Here is a 5,992-nt window from a genome sequence, read left to right as displayed (position 1 = left end):
AAAAAAAAACCTGGGTAGCAGTAATTCGTCGCCACGCTGTACATATGTACATTAGAGTGATCCAAAAATGCATGTGAAAAAGTAAAGCCGGCATTTTAATGCCGCCACCCCTAAGATTGTTCTATACAGAAAAAATATACCCCTTTTTTTATTTGGAAAAACAAAAAATTTAGTGAAAAAACAACTTATCGTAGAAATAGTGTAGAATTCTTAAAAGTTGATATTTTTCGTTCGGAAAATCTGTTTCTCTTTACGAGATTCCCAACAATACCCAATTGTTTCTTTAACAAATTTTTCCATGGTAACTACATTTTACAAGTCCGCCAAAACGCCCAGAAAATGCAATGGGGGGACCAATAAAAAATCTTTAGTGTTAAAAAAAATGGTTAAATAAACATTTGGATATTAATATTGGAAATATCCTGAAGAGAACCAAAGTTCTCCGATCGAAAAATATTTATTTTGAAGAATTTTATACCATTTCTACGAAAAGTTCAGTTTTCTTCCTTATAAAATACATGGAAAGCTTTGAGCACTCCCTAAATATTTTTTGATTTCAATATAAAAAATTTTTTTTTTTTTTCGGTATACAATCCTAGGGGGGCGGAATTACTGTTTTTGGACCACTCTAATGTATGTACATATGTATGTATGTATGTACGTGTTGAAATCAAGAGAAAACTGCGCCCTAACCTCAGAGTTCTTAAAGATTTAAGACGGTCTCAACAATTTGAACCAGTTAAATAACGTCTTTTTGGCCAACCAGCAGTGGCTTGTGCAGAGGTTTTAATACGCAGGTGTAGCTGTGGGGCTGGCTGCAAGTCGTGCAAGCTACTATGCGAGTATATTAATACATACTCAAGAGAGTTCCCCCCTCACGGGCGTCATCACAGGAAAATCCCCCTTATTTGTATTGTAATTTATATTATATATCTATGTATGTATGTATCTGTTTTAATTTTAAATTTAAGTGGAAACATTTTTGAAAGCTGTATTTGCACAGCATTTCTAACTGGCACGAATGTCCTAAAGTGGTCAACCACTTCAGTTTAACGACTATCACAACTTGATTGTGCTATACTCCAGTTGACTTTAAAAAGCCTCGATCCGCTGACCAATGTATCAGTTCATTTGCTTTAGCAATCAGTGAATACTCGTATTCTAGAACATGAAAACCGCATTTGTATTGCTTTGCAGCTTCTTGCTGTTCCATGCCACAACGGCTCATCCTTTTGGCGACTCTGTCGAGGTCAGCGATGGTATTCCCAACGATCCAGTGCCGGTGGGAAAACCAGAAAATTCTGAAGAGGCTAGCAAGGATGTCACCATCGATGCAAGCATCCAATCTAGCGCTCACATTGAAGTTCCCGAAGCGGTGGCCGAGGCGTTGATTAAGGCTATGATTGAAGCCTTCCAGAACACAAAGATTTCTGGAGAAGCTGCTGTTCAAACTGAAGTTTTCATACCCGGAGAGAAACCTATTAAGGAAGAGAGTGAACTGCAAAGCCGCAGCATGATTGGTACATGTCTCATATCGCAAGCTCTCTGTAGCAAACATTGCGTTTCTTTGGGATATCGCAGAGGATTCTGCAATTCAGGCTTAACCTGCGTATGCCGTAATTAATGATCGAAAATCGCCTAAATTATATATTGGTATATTTCCATTCGTTAGTGTATTCGAGATTATACTGGAAATCTCGATGCAAGGACGTTTGCTATTTTTTATAAAGAATTTGAGTAAGCAAAGTAAATTTGTTGTTTCCATTTAAATATTTTGTTTGGCTGAGCATGATAAAGGTTATTGTTAGTAAGTAAATACAGTGACGAGCAAAACTGTAACATGGTTTAACACTTTTTGTTTCAGCCACCGCTATATTTCCAAGTTCTAACGACTTTCATACTTTTGCTGTATATTCTTGTTGGTACATCCCTACTCCCTCTCTCATAATGATTTGAAGTCAATACAACAACAATAAAAAAACCAGCAGACAAAAATGTAAATTAAGGCAGATGTTACAGTTTTGCACTCATATATTTTTAAGGGCTTTTTAACAATTTTCACGAAAAAAAGAACTACTAACACAATATTCAGTACTCCTTTGCCCGTTTCAGTTCCTGGATGTGATTTGGCATACCTTATTTGTATCTTTGTAAAAATTCTGGAGGTATATCCTTAGTTGGCTTTCACAGCTCATGTACTCGATTTTACGGACTCTGATACTTATTAAGCTGTGCTTTTAGTTGATTTCGCAAATTCGATGAGATTCATGTCCGTGGTTTTGTGGAGGTCATTTCAAAGTAGAAAATTTTTCCTTTTGTATCCAGTCTTTGCGAACATATGCAGTATGTTTTGGGTGATTTTTCAGCAGAAACTCTCATTTTTCGACTACATCTTGCAAATTTTGTTGAAATATGAACAGATACTGTTCCTTACGCATAATGCGTACTAACGGACCAACAAAATTTTTGAAATACAACCCCAAACAATTAAGATCCTACCACTGTGATTCACAGTTTGCAGTACATGATGCGCTTAGGCTTAATTTGGGTCTTTGATCCAATACCATGCCCGGCCATCTGATTGAAAGCGATTAATTTAGTCTTGTCAGACCAAATAACCTTCGATTGAAACTTAAAAATATGTTTTTTATTGCATTCTGAACGGCCTAACATATCCCAATAGGCAACGGTTCGGTTTTCGTGCGATGCAGCGAAATGCTGCCACACTCGCACATGTATTATGATCAAATTTGCTTTTTTCTTCTTTATGATGCCTTTGCGCTCAATTTGGCAATTCTTCGCCTCGCTGTCTATTGATTTGCATTAAAGTTTAATACCTTAAGCGCTTCTGTAATAGTGGCTGCATCGCTACTTGCTTCTAAGTTCACAAGATATCGTACCGTAATATTTTTTAACAGACTTCCTTTGTCCTTGAGAACACTTTAGGCTATATTTTTTCTCAGTCTTAACATTTTCATGTGGCAAACTCCACATTTTTTTGCCACTTTCCCTACGGTCCCGCCTTGTCGCAGTAAATCTATTATTTACATTTATGGTTCCTGATTAACTATGTTATTTACTGGTGATCACTTCTTCAATAAAATACAATATAGAAAAAAGTCATCTGACTTCCAACTAAGTAAAAGATAACTGTCAAATGCAAAACTGAGAGTGAGTGCAAAACTGTAACATCTGCATTAATTTACATTTTTGTCTGCTGGTTTTTTTATTGTTGTTGCATTGACTGCAAATCATTATGAGAGAGGGAGTAGGGATGTACCAACAAGAATATTCAACAAAAGGATAAAAGTCGTTAGAACTTGGAAATATAGCGGTGGCTGAAACAAGAAGTGTTAAACCATGTTACAGTTTTGCTCGTCACTGTATGTATGTTTTGTTTACTCCTTAAAACGAAGGAAAATACCACAATTAATTACTAAAACAAGTAAAATATTTAATGGTGATTTCGTTTCTTCCAAAAAATGTTGCCCTTCCCCGGTGCAAAATGTGTTTGATGCTACACTCAATCCTATAAAAGGGCATGTTTTTTCCTTCCTGTCCTTGTCCAGCTCACGCATTTCAACCACAACCAACCATCTGATTTTCGGGGCAACCACCTCGCCTGGCAAAGCTTCACAAGGCAGAGAATGTGCCTTTTTTGTGCCTTAAAGGAGTGTGTTACTTTAAGAAACGAACACACAATTCTCTCACCCTTTGCCTTCAATTAAAAAGCGAACACAAAGAGAGGCAACATTTTTTCGCAGAAAGAAAGCTTGATAAATTAAAAGTGAAAGGATTAAGGTGGCTTTTAAATTTCTTCCTGTTTATATTCATCGAAAGGCAAATTTCCTAAGTTCAAAAGAAGCACACAAAAATTGACTATTTGCTCTTAGTATAATAATGAGGTTGCTTAAGAGTCCAAAATAAAGGTGTTTCCCTTCTTGCAAGGGTCGACTTAAATTCATAAACCAAATGAGCCTCAATAAGAGCAATATGTGACTCTTATTGCACTCGTAATTCGGGCCATTCAATTTTATTTTAACGAAGTGCAAATTTTAAACTACTAGGACTTTGATTTTTGGAAGAAAATGCGTCTACAAAGTTTGAAAATTTGATTTACGGATTTTACATAATGAACTACATATATTTTCATAAAAAATTAAATAAAGAAAAATAGTCAAAACTTCCTAAAATAGGGCTTCCCTAATTACATTCTTGCCACCGTATATCATAGAAACGAAACACATGAGAACACATTTATGAGGAGAACTCAGATGCATTAATAATTTAATCTTTAAGGGAATTAAAAAAGTAAAAAATAAATAACATGGAATAAAGTGCGGAAAAAGTAAAAAGAATCGGCTAAGAATCGGTTTAAAACGGCCGATGCCGATTCTTTTGGCCGATACTAGCCGATGCCGATTAATCGGTCGGGCTCTATTTGACACTTTGAATGGATTCATGCAGCCGTCTAAAACATTGGTATATGCATACATATATACGTACATTCGGGTGGTCCAGAAATGCATGTGGAACAGTAAAGTCAGAATTTGTATGCTCTCACCCCCTACGATTGTTCTATACCGAAAAAATATACCCCCATTTTTTTTATTTTGAAATCAAAAAATATTTAGAGGTCGCTCAAAGCGCTCCAAGTTTTCCATGTACATATTTTATATGGGGAAAAAACAACTTTCGTAGAAAGGTTATAGAATTGTTGAAAATCAATATTTTTCGATCGGAAAACTTTGTTTCTCTTCAGGAGATTCCCAATAATATAACCCAATTATTTATTTAATAGATAGTAACTAAATTTTATAGCTCCGCCAAAACCCTCGGAAAATGCCAGAAAATACAATGGGGGGATAAATAAAAAATCTGTTAATCTGTGTTAAAAATTTGTTAAATGAACGATTGGGTATTCTTATTGGAAGTCTCCTGAAGGACTCCAGAGTTTTCCGAACAAAAAATATTGATTTTCAAGCATTCCATACCATTCCTAAGAAAAGTTGTTTTTTTTCTCATATTTGAGCGACCTATAAAAAATGTTTGATTTCAAAGTAAAAAATCAGCCCTATCGCGAATTTTATATGAACAGATATACCCAAAAATTATAAAGCAAAACAAAAAGAATTTGTCCCAATTTGTTTTTGTTTTGCTCGTTTAATTATGGGAACAATTTATTCACATGGAATTGGCGATATCGGGGCATATTTTTCCGATATAGAACAATCCTAGGGACTGAGACAAAACGGTATTTGATTCTTTAAGCTCATTGTCAACTTGTAGATTTTGAATTTTTCCGCAAATTTTATACAATTTTTACAAAATTGTATTTCCTTCCCTGTTAACTGCTAATAAAAGTGAACTAACGAATATTATAATTTTTAATTTCGACTTTCCAAAAAATGTGTGTAAAATATTTGCATTCATTGAATCTAAAACAAACCAAAAACCACTTGTATACCGCAGGATTTCCAATCTTGCAATAAAAGCTCTGATGTAATTCACCTGCTGGCTTGGTTAACGGAAAACGGAACCGGAAAATAAAAAAAGATCAATTTTGTAAACAAACAGCCGTCAGCTTTATTGGCACACACATTCAACCTTTCAACTTCATTATTTACCGTTCTTTCGGCCATTCATAACAGAGGTTCATATTACGTGCCACGAATGTAAACAAACAACAACATGAACTCCAACGCGGTCTTTTCTCTTTCAATCATGACTTCACCTTCCCCAGTCATCGAGTGCACATCCTTAACAGTGGATTTCCACCCCTTTGGATTATTTTCTTTGGTGGCTTTTGACTGCGCAACAGCAATTCTGAGTGTCAAGAGCACTGACACTCGCCCGAGCAAAGTGTAGTAAGACAATTGCATGCAGTAAGGACTAAGCGTCAATATTAACTCAACTTTACTGTAAAACGTTAAGTTTTTTTTCTAATTTCGCCTATTGTATTTCATTCCAAAAGTTTATTCGCTTTTTAAAC

At 35.4% G+C, this 5,992-nt stretch overlaps 1 protein-coding gene across 1 annotated transcript in view; it reads left to right on the top strand.

Moving 5' to 3' along the window:
• Nucleotides 1-5,759: 5,759 nt before the first annotated feature.
• Nucleotides 5,760-5,992, top strand: part of LOC118741444 (ankyrin-2) — a 30,259-nt gene continuing 30,026 nt past the window's right edge. The window contains exon 1 of the mRNA XM_036473418.1: nt 5,760-5,928. The gene's annotated coding sequence lies outside the window, so the exon portion shown is untranslated. The remainder of the gene's footprint in view (nt 5,929-5,992) is intronic.

Source organism: Rhagoletis pomonella, unplaced genomic scaffold (assembly GCF_013731165.1).
Source record: "Rhagoletis pomonella isolate Grant_MI unplaced genomic scaffold, Rhpom_1.0 Rhpom_scaffold_00006, whole genome shotgun sequence".
NCBI lineage: Eukaryota > Metazoa > Arthropoda > Insecta > Diptera > Tephritidae > Rhagoletis > Rhagoletis pomonella.
Note: the sequence above shows the minus strand (reverse complement) of the source record. Positions and strands in the feature narration are given on the sequence as shown.